Source organism: Montipora capricornis, chromosome 2 (assembly GCF_036669925.1).
Source record: "Montipora capricornis isolate CH-2021 chromosome 2, ASM3666992v2, whole genome shotgun sequence".
Classification (NCBI taxonomy): domain Eukaryota; kingdom Metazoa; phylum Cnidaria; class Anthozoa; order Scleractinia; family Acroporidae; genus Montipora; species Montipora capricornis.
Genome location: NC_090884.1, coordinates 37,367,410 through 37,386,796, shown reverse-complemented (window position 1 = coordinate 37,386,796; position 19,387 = coordinate 37,367,410). Strand labels below are relative to the sequence as shown.

General features: G+C 41.3%; 1 protein-coding gene across 1 annotated transcript in view; it reads left to right on the top strand.

Annotated features, from left to right (window-relative positions):
• Positions 1–19,387, top strand: part of LOC138020570 (DNA repair protein RAD50.L-like) — a 53,514-nt gene that overhangs the window by 10,613 nt on the left and 23,514 nt on the right. The window contains exons 5-8 of the mRNA XM_068867535.1: positions 15,858–16,005; positions 16,520–16,650; positions 18,174–18,299; positions 18,400–18,452. The gene's annotated coding sequence lies outside the window, so the exon portion shown is untranslated. The remainder of the gene's footprint in view (positions 1–15,857; positions 16,006–16,519; positions 16,651–18,173; positions 18,300–18,399; positions 18,453–19,387) is intronic.

The window sequence follows — 19,387 nt, the reverse complement described above, 5'->3', positions numbered from 1 at the left end:
TTTACAATCAGCGCTAATGAACGTCGGGATCCGTTGATGCCACGAATGCAACACTAGCCGTATTTGTCACAATGTCACACAAGTTTTAAGGTGACCAGTTACCAGCTATGGAGGATCTCCTGCCCTGCGCGCGCTAGCGCTGGTGAATAGATTTGTCAAGAAAAATTCGTTTCATTTCAATATTGAAATTGATAAACCCACCCATTGATTTAATTTTTGGACTAGTGTAATCCTGTCAGTATCACCGAACGACGACAATCATTACACCTTTTCGACTTATACTTTTCCTCAAAAAAGGAGATATGATCTCAAAGTAGATATGTAACTGAAATTCATTTTTTTCTTTCCCGTTATTAGGCGTTCGTTTTTCACAGAAAACCCAATGATCGACCTATGAATAAAATGAAGAAAATCAAAAGATAGGGCCAAGAAACTCAGCAGATGCTGAGAGAGCGATTTCTGGCTTTGTTGATTATAGGACTAGTACCCTACCGTTTTTTCTCCAGCAGGACCCAGCATTGTTGGCCATAAAACTAGTTTGTCTTTGACTTTTCAGGCTGGCGAAACAAATAGTTTAGTGATGGGACATGCCGTCTTACCTTGCTCGAAGGAGGGTGCCTGGGGATACTCCCCGTATGGGCTATATAGGTACGTGCAGCCCCAAAGGGTAAGGCTTTCAGCCGTTTTGGTCATAAATAGTGTATAATTATCAACTTCTTTAAGCAGTAGGGCCCCTTGTTTCTGAGCGATCAGCTAAAAACTATGGGATTCAATGAGTCAAGATGCTCAAGGACACGTGCCATCATTTTGAAATTTCCAACAAATTTGGACATGTTGAAATAATGCTCATGTTATAAATTGATTCCGTGGCTAGTCATCATCAGCGCAGCTTCGATAATTAGCGGTGTAACTGTTACCAAGGCTTTAAATTTTTGTTGAAAAAAAATATGGAATGTGGTGTGCGTTGAACTACAGGCAAAAGGATTCAATTGCTTTTTTTTTGATTGATTGCTGTTCGGGCAGACAGTCCTGACATCGTGACAAATAAGGCTAGTGTTGCATTCGTGGCATCAACGGATCCCGACGTTCATTAGCGCTGATTGTAAAATACAAGCAGCGATCAAGCATGAAACAGAAGTACAGACCATTCATCGAAAAACATGGTTCCATTCAAGCCTGTCGTGTTCATTCAGGTGCACTTGACCAACTCACCTCTCAGAGATAACCGGCGAGTGTTCGTTGTTGTTGTTTTTACGCTCAAGTTCCTAGTAGTAGTCATTAGGCTAGTAGTAATACAGGATTCAGTTGTCATAAAAACGGTAAATAAAAACTTACTACTTTCATCTTCTCCTAGCGTTCCGTCGATCTGTGGGAGAATGTACCAAAGGAGCTTGTCAGAACGACGGCAACGGTTAATTAGTGACAGCCATTATTTACTTTTGGAGTATCTCGCAAGTCTTGAGAATTGATCAACTTTAACGCAACCTGCACCTCGAAACTGGATCTCCAGCTTATCCATTTACTAAAGAAGGCTTTTTGTCACTACTTAGAAGGTCAACAAACGAACCTGAACGGCAGAAGACATATTTTCACCGAGTGCAAGGGTTATGCAAATGAACTTTGACACGAGCGATAGTTGTGTAAATACACTGATTGTGGCAGATTTTAATCTGTTGTCGCGTGCAATCCAAGGAGATACCCAGCGGTTTGAACTTATGGAACGGTTTATTAAGGTAAGAAATTTACTGTGATCTGCTTTTTAGCCTTCATTTAGACCCAACTTTTGAGATTTTCTTCCTCAAACTTGGCTAAATTTTAGTAGGTGAACAAAGGCCTCAGAGTAGGGTGTCTTCCAGCCTCTCTGGTAAGCTTAGAATTTTCCGAAAAGTTTCCATATTTCGTCAGTCTAAGTAATGAATGTACCTTAGAATTTGTATGAAAACGAAATTCTGTGAGCTGCATTTTAGGGGACGTAGCACGCTTCACAAAATCGGTGAATTTTACCTTTCTGATCACGGTCGGCAACCTCAGTTCCGCCAAAATTCAATTTTGGCTCGTAGCAAAGCAAAAATAAGAAACTGGAAAATAATAAATTGCTTTTTTATATATATGTGGCAAATCCTTTTCACTGACAAAAAATGAGGGAAAATTATTTTTGGTCCCGAAGTCGAGTGGACCGCTTTTGGAGAGACTGCCACTTAAGCCGCTTTAATTTTCAACCGGGCCATGCAATAGCGAAAAACGAAAAATCTGAAAAAAAATCTCAAGAAAGCGCTTGGTGAACTATTGCTAGAAATACAGATTTTACCTCAATCCGATAAATATTTTGGACGTACGGAGATAAACCTGGTTTCGCAGCTCTCAGGCCTGGTTTTAGGCGTCTGATACGGCTGAGACCTTCTTTGAAAATTAAAACACCTTTTTTACGAAACAGCAAGTAACTAATCAAATAAGGCAGACCATAATACACATTTTGAGTGGTTATTTTCTCAGTTTAAATTAAAACTGAATTTTTGACAAACTTTCCAGTATTTACAAAAATTCGATCGATTTCTCGTTGCGCAAATTTCACAAAATTAAGGGCCTAAAATCATTGACTGGTACCTCGCCTGGTGTATCGAGGCTTATTCCACGTGAAAGAGCATTATTTTTTCTTGCAAAATCCATTTCAAAACCATGGGCTACTTAAAATACAATTTTTGAGATCGAAAAATACACGCAATAGTTTCGTGAAATTTGAGCTCTTTTGATAATGGCGTACCGATGTCGAAAGGTCACATAAACATAACGGCAATATATTTTCGAAACTCAGCGCTTAGTAATATTTGGTATCACTCACAAACTAATGTTTACAAGACTATTCTGCTTGATTGCTATAACTTTTAAGGAAAATTTGAAAGTTTGGCTTTTTTTTAGACCTCGAATTGTAACGGGTAAAAGGGTGTCAAGGTCAAAGCAGTCTTAATGAAATCAAATCGGAACATTTGTCATTCCGACATGGCTTTCTAACACTTAAAATGAGAACAGCATCTTTCGTACCTTGTATTAGCCTTGAAAAATCTTTCGCTGGATCAGCATTCTCGACCGTTACAAAATTCACTGTCAACGGCAGAAATATATGCGTTACAGTCTTTGTTACAAGAGACCGCTGACAGAAACTTTGATTGTGGGCGCGATATTGTTTTTCTGTCGCTTCATATCCGACCCTAAATTACGATTTCGGTTGTAGAATACAAATAAAAAAAAACTCTGGCATTCTCGATTATTTTATATAACTTCAACAAAACGCTTTTAATAAATTATAGAGGAACGGAATAAACGGTACAAGAGATGGAATAATTCCGGTTGGAAGAATATCAGTATAAGTTTGTATGAAAACAAAATATATCAGATGGGACAATTAACATTATCAGAGGATATTTTACATTCCGATAACATCGCAAGCACTCTTTAGACCTTAGTGCAAGAACAGGACCCTACAAGATCCAAGAGAAAAGTAATGTAAGGCGCTTTTCGCTTTGATTGTTGTTCCTCTATGTTCATGTTGTAGTAGCTGCAGACAAGCCTCAGTTGTGCAACACTGAGCTTGGTCAGCTTGTTGCTGCTGTACAAGGAACATATGTTCAGCGTGTCATAGACAATGGGGTGCAACAGCTCGCATTGGCGAAGGACAGCTAAGCGGGCAGACGAGTAAGCCTCCTGTTCTTGGGCCGCCTGTCAATCGTTATTGTCGATGGAGTCATGCCCTGACTGAGTGGTAACTGCGTGCTTCAATTTTGCAGCAGTACGTGAAAAGTAGCTCTGAATCTGCTGTGCAGTCAAGAACTCTTCCGCGTGAAAGCAACGCTCACCATTGTCCCTTCTAGCATAGCGCATGTCCCGTGACACCTTCTCAGGGTCGGCTTTTAGGCCACTCTCCTGTCCAATCTGGAACTTGTTATCGAGGTACTGACGCTGATTCTGGTTAAAACGGGTGGACTTTTTCGCACCTTTTAGAGCCCAGCCTTGCACCAAGGGAAATTCTGAAGAGACTTCAGTGGTGGTTGGGGCAGCTAGTGTTGGCTGAGTAGTGAGACCCTCTTGAACTTTCTCAGCGTTCGCCAATTTAGCGGTATCTAAAAGGGTATACTTCTCTGAAACGAGCTTGCACTTCCCGAAGAGCAAATGGCACTCCAGGTTGTGGTACTTCTGATAGGTGCGTATGCATCCCTCAACAGGACATGACAACAACGAGCTTGCATCCGCCCCTTCGCCATCCTCTTCTGCCTCCTGGTCCACGCCGTCACCTGTGTCCTCTTCACCTTCAACGTGTTCAGGCTTCTCGGATGGTTCGCGCTTTCCTCTAGAACATGTCGCAAACCCACCCTTGGACACCTTAGCTTTCCATCCTTCCTCTAAATGCGTTGAAACTAAATCATGTACATAATAAAATGAAATTAATAGTATCTAAATTAAGAGTTGAGTAAAAAAATTCATGAAGAGCCAACAAACAATCAAAATTACGTTGAGAAAATGACTTTCATCCTAGGATGAAAAATGACTGAGATCTGGGGGAGGGGGAGGGAGAAGGATGGCTGAAAAGCGAGCATAAGCTGAAGTTTTGTCGTATCAGAAAAGAAGTCGCACGAATTAATTCATTGTGCAGTACTGAACACATCGCAAATAGGAAATCGTCAATGGAAAAGCCAGCCATTTTTAATTTGACCCTATTGACTCATTTGTATTTTAGCTAATATTTGAAATATCGTAGGTGTCCCCAATTTAACAGGGGTATTCTGCTGCCATTGATGTTTTTTGTTCAGTTGTAGTGGTTACCTTGTAATTGAGACCATGGGATACTTTTTCCCTTCCCGATGTTGTATGCTTTCCAAACTGTGACACATTCCTCCTGGTAGAGGAAGTTGTTAAAGCTACTGATTCCCTCCCAGCGGCCTATCATCTCCTGTTGTGGCTTCTCGAGGAAGTCAGTGACTAAAGTTACACGAACACCATTAATCCCTCCATGAGACAGCATGGCTTCTTTAAAGTCGTGCGCTGTCAGCACATCGTGGCCCTCGTTAATGTATTGTCGCACTTGAGTCTTGATGGTAGCGGCTATCCTGTCGCAAGGGCCTTTGCCTCCTTGAGGGTCACTGAAGTCGACCCTTTTGACATGGATTCCAGTTGCCGTCCCTATAAGACGGCACGCTGATAGCATTGCCACACTGTGGTAGTACCCAGCGTTGTCTTGTCTAAGTGCCGCAAACTTTATCTTGGGATGTTCAACTTTCAGTGACCTCAGTGTGTGTTGGAGAACTCGGACAACAGCATGGGCGTCCTGGCTGCACTCTTCTAAAATGTGGACAAAGGTCTGCTGCTCCAGTTGACCGGCCAACCTCCGAACTACTACGCTGACATGCCACGAGATACCCCTCTTGCCGAACCAGTCAGCTTGAGTCTCCCGGTATCTTTGTGGTAGCCACTTCATAGCCCAGTCCTGGGTTATTAGTACCGATGACTCATCCAGACTTTCTAGAGCAGTGATTCCTGCCTTGTCTTGTTGCAAAGACCGAAGTTGGTGCGCTTTCCAAGACTCTATGGCCTGCACTACAAGGCGGAAAGTATACTGCATGTCATCCCGTTCATCTTCCGTTAGTGGGGACTCTGCTACAACACTTTCAATCTGCCTTAGAGCACCCTTAAGCACCTCACAAGAGGGGCACCTGTCTTCATGGCAGTGGCCACAATCCGATCGAAAAGCTTGATCTTTGGGGTCGCTTAGGGCGTAACTGCTACAGTGGTCGGGTGTGGTTGCATGAGTTGAAACATGTACCTGCAGCAAAAGGGTATGTCAGTGTATGTTGATAACAAATTACGCCATCGTCATATATAGCATCATACAATGATTAATGGAAACCATAAACCTATCATAACGATATCTACAAACAAGATTAAAAAAAAAGATAACCTCCTTACTGACTGACTGACTGACTGACTAGCTGAGAAGCTAACTTTCAATAAACCTTACATTTCTTAGATTTTCAATATTTTGGCCGTTGCTTTTCATTATATACCCCCTCCCTCTGCACGAATGGCGGAATCCCTGCCCATAGCGTTCAAGGCAGGTTTAAAGTCATGTCAATACAGGTCTATTATGGTAATGACTGCGGATCTTTTTCTACGCCTGACTATCACATCGCTCAAATTCTTCCTCAAAATACATACACATAAGTACACACTTACGAAGTATTTTTACGGAAAGTTTGTACACGGATTATAAGGCTATAATATCGCCCTCCTCCGTACCTTATAATCGCCTTTGATGTACTGCTTAGCTTCCTTCAGCACCTTCTGCAAGCGGCTTACCCATACCCTGTCGTCATTACTCAGCTTTAGTACCATTTCAATCAGTTCGTCGAAAGCCTTTCCGCCGTCTGCCGCTATGTAATCGAGCCCCTGAAGTGATTTTCGTACCGTTGCAGCACAAGAGGACAAGACACGCAGCATGGTTGATCTGGTGAACGGCGTAAAGTTGACTTCCTTACAGTATTGCGTATACTGTGCCACAATTCGCTCTAGTATCATTGTTCTTATGAGATTTGGCGTTTCTAGAAGACTTCCATCTGCCAGGAAAACTAGTCTTTGGCCAAAAGGCAGGTCTATTACTACGTGTGGACTGGTGATAAATTCTAGGAAGTTGTCTAGTTGAGCATAGTTAACACGCATACGAGGGCTCTTGGACAGGAGTACAGCCGAGCCACGCCCGTATTTTTTTCCGTGTTCTCGTGCGTTCTTCACTCGATATTCCGTGATACTCGGTAGCTATCGCTGGATAAGACTGTATGGCACAAGGTCGGCCATGACGGAGAGAACTTGTCGTCGCTTGTCCCAGCTGGATGCATTTTGGTATACCTCAGCAAGGGACTTCAGATATTTGTCATCAGCAGGGTGGGGTTCAGACAATACACCCAAAGCACTCTCAACTTCACCAGACTCTTTCAATGCTTCCCACAGGCCACCAGCGTCATCTGGAATAATCACTTCCAGTCTTGCCACGACGGCGTCTCTTGCTTTAGTGACGTATACATGCCTTGTCCTACCTAACATGTTAGCCCAAGGTTTCCGCTGTTGTGGTAGACTTTCCTCTGATAGCCAAGAATTCGTTAAGCTTCGTTCGGCGAAGACTGAGGTTCCCGCTGCTTCTGCTATCACTTGGAAGTTCACTGCCACTCGTTTCCGTTTGAGACGGGACATACAGACTTGTGTCGTTTGATGCGATCATGATACTTTCCATCGCCAGACACAGCACATCTGTATTGCTACTTTCATCCGCGTTATCCTATAATGTTATGAAGATGACAAATGAGTAAATCATATCACTGTAGTCTGTGCTACCAGCAATTTAAATGTTGTGTCCCAGTCTTCAATAGCATTTCCCCATTTTTTAAAAGCTAAATTCAAAAGCTATCTCGGAAAGCAAAACTTTTGTATACAACGCACTTCAGTTAGAGTCTAGATATGGTATTTTATTAAAAACTGGGTCATTGGATAATGCAATTCGAGAGTTTTGATTGGGTAAGCCATCATGGGTTATGAGCCATTATACCATGATTTACAGACACGGCAAGCATACGCGTGATTTTTTGGGCCTTTTTATTTTTATTGTAGTCTAGTTTTCTACATTTTGGAGGCGTTTTTAATAAAACAATTATTCCACTCGCTCTTGTTGGATATGAGATGATTATAGCCAACTCGGCGCTACGCGCCTCATTGGCTATCTATCATCTCATATCCAACGCGCGCTCATGGAATAATTGTTAATTAACCATCTGCATTTCCAGCAACTGCACAGAAAGTAAAAATTAACTATATTTAACAATTATTCACCCCGCCTGCGGCGAATACTTGTTAAATATAATGCGCTCGTATCTAGGTTTTTTCCTTCGACTTACAGTTTCACTTTCGTTGGACTCGTTTGGCCGCGATGGCTCTTCAGCTAGTGGCTCATCGGCTACAGTCTCCGTCTTTTGAGTTCGGGGCGTGAGATCTGGACTACTCAGCTCTTGAAAACACGGCAAAGCTTGCATATTGCTGCAAACAATAAAACAAGTATAATATTCATATATTACAGCACTGAAAATTAATGGGCTTTCGTGTATAATCTGCAGCAAGCGGAAATTTAGACTGCCTCTTATCGCTCTACAGACACGGCAAGCTGTAAGAAGAAACAGTCATCTCACTACAAGATTACTTTGACTAAAACCCATACTAGAGTACTTACGAGATCCGATAGGAACTACAGTTGACGTCATCTTGTAGATAAGTTTCGACTGGACAAATGTAATACTCCGATCTCCTTTTATTTGCGTTGCCTGATGAGGTGCCCATGTTGGCGGAACAGAACAGAATCGCTTTCGGCAACGCCAGCGTATGCCAAATGCATCCCGATGTTTTGGACAAATAGAGATGTTAAGGTGGCTTTCGCTGATGTCGAATATCCCTAAAAAAAGAAGGGGCGGTGAGATCTAGACAAACTCAGTTCGATTATCCTTAGTTAGCTTAAAATACACTTTTTTAATAAGAATATATTTTACAGGAATATCAAGGCTGAAATGTGCGAAATTTTAAGAATACTTCAAGAATAAACTCGAGGGTGAGATTTTGAAAAGAATATAATTTTGTGATTGAAAATTTATATGTCTTCCTGTATGTAAACGGCAAATTTAGCGCCAAAAAGCAACCAAAACAGCACTAGCCGTTAAAAGAAAGATTACAATTACCCATAGCAATTTTAGTAATTTTCAAGGTAGGTATTTGTAAAGCGCTTTGCAAGTTGTTGACGTAGAAACAACAAATTGCTGACATGGTTACGACAAGAATCTTTTGAATATTAACGCTCTATTTGCAATGTGGATTTCGTAGGTAGTACAAACGCGCCAAAGGAAGTCAGTGACACATGTAAGGAAAAAAACGCTCATAATACATAATGCCCACTCAAAGAGTGTTTTCGTTTACATTCAGTCCAAGCATTAGAATCTGTAGGCGTGGCCAGGGTCCACCAGAGGGCTTGAGCGTGGAGTTTTCAGGTGGTTGAGCTATTACGGTATGTTTACACCGAAATAAGCTTGATCAAAAAATATGCTATTCCCTGTAGTGTTTCAAATTAGGGTTATGATTACTTCTGTTAGGTATATCGTTACATCATTAACCACCACCAGCACCCTTCCCCCCCCCTTCCCCCCCCCCAATCCCCTAATATACACACTACACTGTCTAACTCTGGCTTGAGCAAAAAGCCTACCAAATTCACATTTACAAAGATCTGTGTTTATGCATACCTGCCCTGGCAAGAAGAAGTTCTGCCTCAGTCTTTACTGTTGAATCCGCAAAACCAGCGCCAAAAGACCTCAGGTGACTTCTTATGTCCTTGTCACATTTTGCGATTGCCCTACATTGAGAGCTACCTGGATTATCTGCGCTAGCTCCGCATTGTCCGCCAACTTGAGTAGCATATTCACACAATGCCATTCCCGAGACGAGTTTCAACACATTTACTGAAAACACGATATCACGGTATTTCTCTTGTTGAAAGTCCAATGCGAATTTAACAACAAACAACAAACTCCGCGCAACAGACGCCTCTGTAGCATACTAAATTCAGTGACGCGGGTATTTTTCGATATCATGATCCAAATAAGGTAAAGTAAAAGAAGTTCAAAATGACAGAGTATTTAATCTAATAAATACCGAAACAAATGAGATTATGTTTTGTCACCATATAAGGACATGTTCAGTTTCTCTCCGACCGTCCGAGCCCGACTTAGTTTTCTTTTTTAAACTCGTGGATAGGCGAAGCGTAGAAACGGGTTTCTTGCGGGGACTCCGATATGCAAATGTGTCACTCACTCACTCAGGTGTAGACACTGTTCGTAATTAGTCGGCCCGAACGAGACTACCCGAACCCGACGCCGTGTCCGGCTAGCACCAAAGGGAAACACCGGTTCTCGTCTGTTTACCGAAGTTAAGTCCTGTTGGACGGGGTTGATATCTGGATGGGTGACCATCTGGATAGAATTCTTGTGCTGTACTCCTTGGACATCAATCACGCCTTCCACCTCTGCAACAAATGTTGTATGTGGGTTGAGTTTCAGTCGATCCGACCTGGTTGAGCTGCGTCCTTCGTAATTCAGTCTCCGACTGCGAGAAAGGGCGATTAGCGGATCAGATATTACCAACCGCGCAGTCCGAACCCATCGCCATATTGAAATAGCAATCGCGCGAGCGACTGCACGGTATGAGACGAAAATTGACCAATAATTGCAAGTTCACCAACATGTTACATCTCTAGATTACTTAATCCACGAGTTTGGCCATGGGTTCCCTTTGATTAATAATTACAACAGTAACGTCTTTCAGAGTAATAGCAGCTCATGCCAAATTTATATTTATTCAAAATATTTCTTTAAATTCCTTAGCGTGATCAACCTTATAGTTCTTTGACCCGCGGTCTCCTTGTGAATTGTAACGCAATCGACTGTTATCAGTTGCATTTGGCCAAACTTTGAATTCGCTACGAATTATAAGTCCAGGATTTCTTCAGTATCCAGAAAGCCCGCTGAAAGGTATGAGGAGCCATCCATTTCAAGTTACCGTGTGTGAGAGAAATTTCTGTGTAGAAAATGTTTTGATTTGATTTGACAATGAGTGCCTCACCTTACGTGACCCGTGTACACTTGAGAACTCGAGATCAAAATAAACGACCAGATTGTCTAATTTTTCCTCAATAGAGATGGCAAATTACGCAAATTAGTCTTTTAAACATTAGTTTGTGAGTGATAGCAGATAATATTAAAGCGCTAACTTCCAAAAATATATTGTCGTTATGTTTATGTGACCTTTCGACATCGGTACGCCATTATCAAAAGAGCTCAAATTTCACGAAACTATTGCGTGTACTTTTCCATTCTCGTTCCCAGAGCTGCGATCCTCTTGGCCAGCGCCTCGGATCGAGAGCTCTGGCAGGTTCCTATCCGTTCTCGTCACTGATTGGTCAGATGGGAACACAATAGAAATGATAACCGGAAGAAATCGGAAGAGAATGGCCGAAGGGATTCTATTTTCTGTTTGCCGTACTTGCAAAAGATATATTATTAGTAACAACCATCCTTTGGATTTATTTGGTGAAAAGACAATTAGGGAAGGAATCGTACGGGATCGAGAACAGTTTTCTGGTTTGAAAATTTCTGTCGACGATGGTTTATTACAATCGCGAATATGTAGATCTTGCTACGTTACGGTCACGACATTTCAGGAGTTTGTAAAGACGGTAGTTCATTCGAAAGCTCAGCACGAGTCGGTTATCCGATCTAAAAGAAGGAAGTCTGTAGCAGAGCCCGTCCTTCACCAGGTGTGGGACGCGAGAAAAAAAGGAGAAAGGTCAGCTGGTTATATGTTACGCAGGATTTTTGACTAAGCTCGATCGATTCATGTGTTTACAGCGTAATTATTGTTCATGTGTTTAGCAACGCAAAGCCTTGACTCCTTTTGAATATGCCCGTGTCGAGGAAGAAAAGATTAGGCCAACAGCTAACCCGGTTATCGCGTACTTTTTTGTTACATTCTCTTATTGCAATAATGAAATTTGTAATTATATTTTCTTTGTATAATATCGCATTAAAGTTGGAACTTGATACCTTCCATGTCCAGTCTTTAAGTCTTTAATGAGTTTACTCCTAAAACAGCAATAACTATACTAGGAGTTTAAAAGCAAAGTATACGTACAAATAAAATTAAATATAAGTATATATATATATATAATGGTAAAATAGGGAAATAGTACAATTATGTATACATATAAATAGCATTATTCGAACGATTTAAGGACGTCCGCACCAATTGTTTCTGCGCATCCTTACTGCGCACACAAATGCACACGCACGTCATACACGAGCGCGCGCGCTAAGTAATAAAATGAGATGATAGGGCAAAAGGCCATTGCCATAGCTTTGCCTGGATTTAACGGTCTTGGAAGTTCGGTGACCCCTATTTTTCTTTCCAGAAACGGATTTTATTTACAATTATCTCCAAGTTGTCCAAAAATGAACAAAAAACCAATGTGGGAAGTTAAAAATTTCAAGATTTCTGCTCACGGGACATCAAATCTTGCCATCTTGCGGCTGCAAGGCGAGTGAAACTGTGGTCGCTAAATGCGAACTTGATCTTTAAGGAACCTCACCAGTTGACTAAATTCACTTAATAAGTCCACTTAAACAATATTTGGCAGAGAAGATTTCACTTCAAAGATTTAATTGCAATATATTTGGGTTTACAGACAGCGGCCTTATTCGCTAACGAAGCCCGATTTTGTCACATTTTGGGTGTTTTTCCGGGCATGTTCTCTCCAAAACGAAGTTGGTGATCCCCATTTTTTTTTACATTTCTGACATAATTAACTCATCATCTTACAGTGATAAAAGTTTCAGAAAAAAATCAATGTTGAAAAATTTTCGCGCGAACGTCCTTAATGGCTGCAAGAGCAACACACTTAAAATTATTTTTATTTACATCATCATCAATGGGTAGATTGTTCCATGTTACTATCGTCCTTGGATAAAAGGAATACTTATAAACATTATTTAAAACACTAATTTGCTGAAAAGGATGACTATTCGGTAACCTACTAGCTCTTTTGATTTCTTGCACCTCGGGAGGAAAGCTAATACCACATTAATGTCCCTTTAGGATCTTATAGAACATGCTAGCTTGGAAGAGGAGTCGACGAGCTTCAACCAAGCTTCAACCAACCAAGTTGTTCAATAATTGGAGTGACATGACTAAAGCGAGAGTAGTCACTAAGTGCAAATCTTGCTGCACGATGTTGAACCATCTCAAGTTGATAAATATTGTGTTTGGTGTAAGGGTTCCACACACAACATGCATATTCAAGCTTAGGACGTACCAACGTGCGGTATACTGTTTCTTTCACTTTTAGGTCACATCCGCTCAGGATACGACGCAGCAGCCCAAGCGTGGAATTTGCCTTTTTGCAAATGTTATTAAGATGCTCATTCCAGCAAAGATTTTCTGTCACTGTGATTCCGAGGTATTTTGCTGAGGGAACTCTAGAGATAAGCTGACCATCCACAGAATATTGATACACAATCGGGGTTTTCTTGCAAGTTATTCCAAGATGATAACATTTCTTAACATTAAAATGTAATTGCCAAATATTTGACCAAGATGATAATTGTTTAAGATCATCTTGTAGAGTCCAACAATATTGTGCATCATAGGTTTCTCTGTAAAGGATGCAATCATCAGCGAAGAGACGTAGGCTTGACTTGACAGTTGATGGGATATCGTTAATATATAACAAAAATAGGACGGGGCTCAAAACTGAGCCCTGCGGAACCCCAAAAAGGACTGGCTTTGAAGAGGACTGCGTACCATTTATTAAGACTGATTGTGAACGATTTGACAGAAAGGCTTTGATCCACATAAGCATATTTCCTCTAATGCCATATTAGCCTAGCTTTAGTAGCAGTCTTTGATGAGGAACTGAATCAAATGCTTTAGAAAAGTCAAGCAGCATAACATCAGTTTGACTACGGCTGTTGATTGACTTTGCCCAGTCATGCAACGCTGATATCAGTTGTGTTTTACAAGAGAACTGCTGCCTAAAGCCATGCTGCTCGTTAATAAAGATGTTGTTGCCAGACAAGTGTTTAGCCATGTGGCTGAGACCAATATGTTCCATGACTTTGCAGCAGATGGAAGTCAGAGAAATCGGACGATAGTTAGACGGATCTGATTTATTTTCTCTCTTGAAGACTGCAGTAACAAGGGCTTTCGACCAGTCCGACGGTACAACACCAAGATCAAATGACTGTTGGAAGATAAAGGCGAGCCACGTAGACGCCGATTGTGAGATCTCCTTGAGCACTCTTGCGGGTAAATTATCTGGCCCACAAGCCTTGTAGGGATTCAATTTAGCTAACTGTTTAGCGACTCCATCGGGCGAAAACAGCAGATCTGCAATCGGGCAAAAAGGTGACGGGCTCATTTGAGGTAAAGGAAACCGCTCCTGAGTAAAAACTGAAAAGAAATAAGAGTTGAGAGTTTCTGCTTTATTTTTGTCTGTGATATTCATCCCATCTTCCGTTTTAAGTGGAGAAATTCCAAGGTTTTCAGATTTACTATACTTAACATAGGACCAGAACCTTTTGGGGTTGCCAGTCAAGCTGTCTCCTATAACGTCGTTAAGGTAACGGTTATGAGATTCTTTAATCAGCTTTGCCACTTGATTTCGTAGGCTCTTAAAAGCATTCCAGTGTTGTTGATTTTTAGAGCGAATAGCTTTCCTGTGAAGGCGATCCTTTCTGCGCATCTCTCTTTTAATCATGGGAGTAATCCATGGCAGCTTGTACTTTGGCTTTGAAGATTTTTGAGGAACATACTGAGAAATGCCATCAACTACGGCATTTTTGAACGCATCCCAATTATGCTCCACAGAGTTTTCCCTTGGGTCCGATGCAAAGAATTCAGAAGATGACTTCGCTATAAATTCATTCAAGCCCCTGAAATTCGCTTTTTTGTACTCGTAAACTCTATACGAAGGCTTAGGATATCGTGTTGCTTTCAAGTTGACCTCAAAATTAACAATGTGATGGTCGCTCAGACAGGTTTGTTATATCCGATTTTGAGAGAGGACCAGAGAATTTCACAAAGTCATTACTAAAGTCAACTTCTTCGACACATGCTAGGTCGGTTTGCATTAGTTATAAGAAAATCATACAACTAAGGTTGATACAAAAGGCTTCAGTTGAGAGCAACCCCTGATAAAAAGGGACTACCGCCCCTGATGAAAAGTGGGGATAATGGGGGGAGGGGGGCTATCCAAAAAATGGATAAATTCCTGTCAAGTTCAATCTCATGTGGTCTTGACAACCTGCATCTTCTGGATAGTTTCTTATCCGGAGGAGAGCTTAAAGGATTCTCCTGCTGGTACACAGCTACTGAAAAACAACTTTTGGGTTCTCATGATCAGTTTTCAGAGGATTACTATGGCCACAGTAAATTGGGTACCTGTTGGTTAACTTTCACATCGCTGTTTGGGCTAGTATATAATTTATTAAACTGGTAAATTGTAGGGTCAGAAGAGCTTAGCCAATAATCTATTCTTCGACAGGCGTCAACACTTGGGCTCACGCATGAGGGACCCCGTTACATGCTAAATTGTCTCCATGTTACATTGATTGCATACAGTGTCACGGTTAACAGGAGAATTTGGTTTTATCACATATTTGGATAAAGGTGGAATTACCACCATGAATGATTTGGAAAGCTGACGTTTCGAGTGTTAGCCCTTCGTCAGAGTGAATGTTTAGTCAGCTAAAAAGAGATCAACATAATTCAGACTGTCCCTGTTTGCACCATAAAAAAGAAGCCCCACATGCATTTTGGACTATTTTGCCAGATGCACCCAACAGGCAAAGGCTTGGTTGAATCTGCTTCAATGACCATTGCTTAATAGAAAACTGCCTTCCGCAAGTGCTTCTCTTGAGATAAAGCAACCGCTCAAAAAGTTATATTTTGTTGTGTTATTTAAGCAATAGAGGACGATTTCCATGTTTACATAGCCTCATCTAACTGCCAAGCGCAGTTGGGAGAATTCTCAACAGTTATGCAAACCCGAGACCAAATCTAGGGAACGAATGTTCTCTGCACTCTATAATTATTTTCAATTGTGTAGGCAATCGAAAGCGGCTAGGATGTATGCTCGACTGCTCTTTGTATCAAAGTTAAAGAAACGTTACTTGGCCAAAACAGAATTGATCTCATCTGCTGAAACCAATTCATTTTTGCGTGTCTACGTATAGGTATATGAATCAAGGATGTGACACTGCTTTAAAAGACAACGAAGCTCGTTTACGGGAATTGGCCGGCCGAACGGAAAAGCTGAGGAGTGAGAAAGAAGCTGTTTCAACAGAAATCGATAAACTGAAAGAAGACATCGCTAAACAGCAGGTCAGAATATTCAGTAGGTTTATATGCGTAAGTTTCTTATTATTGAAGACGAGGAACTACTCCTAATCAAACCCCTTCTGATCAGTTTCTCCGTGACCAGTTTTTCAATATTTTAAAAAGGAGTAAGTTCCTTCTTTTTAAAATATTGTCTATATCAGCATCCATAATAAAAGCAAATGAAGAATCAGAATAGAATTAAATAGCGCGTAAGTTCAATTCTAAACTAATTCTTGTTAGATTTTCTTTTCAGCGACTATATCTGTTTCTTTTTGTAGAACTGATGTTTTACACCCCACAGTAGGTTCGTCCGCACTGCGTTTATGAACCGTATTTTTTTAGGTAATTGCACATAGTTGCTCTGTGTTGGTTTAAGAACGAGAAGATAACGAGCATCATGCATGAAAGTAGTAAAAAGAGGCTCGAGGACTGAAGTCGGGCATTAGAGATTTAATTTCACTTGAAAATTTTTTTTGCTCGCAAAACTCTACTGGGCCGGGAATTGTGGCTCTTGTAGATCCGGGCTCGCGAACTGTAAGACAACATTCAACTGAAAAGCATTCAAGAGGAAACTCAAAACATCGACAAGAGGATAGCTGATGTCAAAGAAGAACTGAAAAAGTTTGGAGAACACCAGGATCTTGTCAGGTAAGAAATCTTGGACATCAGTTGTTTTGTATTTTTCAGACATAAGCACTTGATTTGGAACAAATACAACGGTAAAATATCGTCCATGCGTCTTTGAATGGACAAGACAAACTTGTGAAAGTGTCACGTCCTCGGTCACCATAGCTGAGTTGCCTACAGCATTCTTCAGTCAGCTATCGTTTCCCATTCTTTGCTATCGCATCCAGCATGATTATCTAAACCCCTCACTGTCTTATCTCTCTTTGTTTTGTTTTTTTTAGCTACTACAGCCAGGTTTTTACTAGCGACGCAAGCGCAAGCACACGCAGAAGCATAAGTATAGCTTATGCTTAGAGAAAACTAATGTCGACATAAGCATCAGAATCAGCCACGGCATCAGCCATTTAGTTCAAATACTCAGACGCGGGGAATCTGGAACGAGTGCTTTAATTGGCCAGATCGACGTACAATACATACTTAATTGACCGCTCCCCATATTTTCAGGGCCAATGAAACACAATGAACGAAACGACAACACAACAACAACTGTTAAGAACCCAACTGGCCGGAGGCAAACCAGTTGGCTATTTACAAGTGCAGCCCAGAAGTTGAAGCAGGGACTACCAGGAACAAATTCAACGAGTGGTCAGAGCGAGTCTTGAACCCGGGATCCCTGGATCGCAAGGCAAGCTTCCTAACCACTGGGCCACACTGCATCGTAACAAATTTCCTTGTGCTTATGCTGCGTTTCGTTTTTACACGACGCAAGAAAACGCAAACGGTGAAATAAGCGCTCTCATGCTTGCGCTTGTGCTTGCGTCGCTACTGAAAACCAGACTTACGACAGTAACGTACTTGAGGCCTCAACCGAAAGCACATGACCTTGAAGAGTTTAACTCTGGTTCAGAGATTGGGTTTTGTTCAGTTAGAAATTTCCTTATTGGGATGTAACGTAGCTCGTGCATTTTCCCGTGCGTGCAGCTTCGATCTTATTTTTGTTCATATTTGGGCGTAAAATTCAGTTGGTGTCCTAAAATCCCCAGCTTTGTTCCAGGAAAATAGTAGCGAGTTACGCGATTCAAGATCATGTGCTTCTGACCTCAACACTATGATTCCGTTTGTTTCAAAGATTGTTAACACCCATAAAGCACCAACTTTGGCGCGGGAAGTGGTGGAATGAAATCCGTCCTGACCAACACGCTGTCAAGTTTAAGAAAACGAAAGAAAATGGAAAGTGTAAATTACAAGGCTCTCTGGTCTTCTCGGATGACAACGATGAACCGTAGACCCAATTATATGAAACATTTCCAGGTTCTTAAAATCTGTCGGATTGTTCGTATGGAGTTGATGGCGTTCGTAGTGGTTTGAATGGTTAATGGGTTTGTGATATATCCGTTTTGGTATGTAATTGGCTTGGGGTAGAGTGTACAGCCGAAAAACTGGCTTTTACCGAGATCTGGAACCGTTAACTAGAAACTTTTTTATATGCTTATCCATTCTCATCATTGCAAGCGATCGTTTAACTGAAACGTTTTGCTATTTAGATTCCCCACTATGAGGGACGACTAAGAGGTTACGAGGATGATGCGAGGCGATGCCAGAGAGAACTGAGAAGTGACTTATATAAGAACGCCGAGAAAAGGCACAGAGAGCAAGTCATCGCAATTAAGGCGAGTCCTAACTGAAAACATTATTTTGACTTCAATTCACCCGCTTTTTGATCCATTTAATAAGATTATAAATTCAGCTGTTGTTTGAATTGTATCACAGACAACCGAAATGGCAAATGCTGATCTTGAGAAGTATTACAAAGCACTGGACAGGTATTTCCTTGTTTTTCACTTTTGCTTCTTACTTGGTTTATATTTTTGTTTGTTTGTTTGTTAGTTTGTTTGTTTTTCGTTTTCGGGTGATTCGTCAGTATATATATGATAACTTTGATTTTGTTCCATCTGTTGTATTTTCTCTACCATGACTGTAATTGTTCGTTCTATTTTCTTAATACACCTTATTCCGAAATGACCGCCCCTGTTGCCTCGTTCTTAAGCTATAAAAATTCAAAAGAAAATTTATCGTTGAGCGAGGCAAGGGCTAATTTGCAAGCAAACCAAGAATACTAAAATGTAGGCCATTTTGGAATATACGGTCATTTGTATCTCGAGTAATACGTCTTTAGAATCACCTTCCAGAATCTCTTCCTGGAATAGACAAGCTCCCACCTTTTAAGGCCTAAGTAAAGAAGCAATTTTTGGAGGCGTTCCTGAATTAGGGGCCGTGTGATGTTTCTAGTCGTAATGAAGTTTGTAATATTTTATAGCAGGTTGATTTCCATTGTTAGTATCAGTTCACGTTTGAGAAGTTGGCAGAAAAGCCAGTTGTCGAGACAACTAATAGATTCGTTCGTTCATTCACTCACTCACTCACTCACTCACTCACTCACTCACTCACTCACTCACTCACTCACTCACTCACTCACTCACTCACTCACTCACTCACTCACTCACTCACTCACTCACTCAATCACTCACTCACTCACTCACTCACTCACTCACTCACTCACTCACTCACTCACTCTCTCACTCATTCACTCACTTACTCACTCACTCGCTCGCTCGCTCGCTCGCTCGCTCCTTCGTTCGTTCGTTCGTTCGTCCATCCATCCATCCATCCATCCATTCTTAAAGGCGCTGTTACCCTGCGAAATGTTTCGTACAATGTGTCCCACCACAATGTCGCCAAAACATTGCGAGAAAAGTTG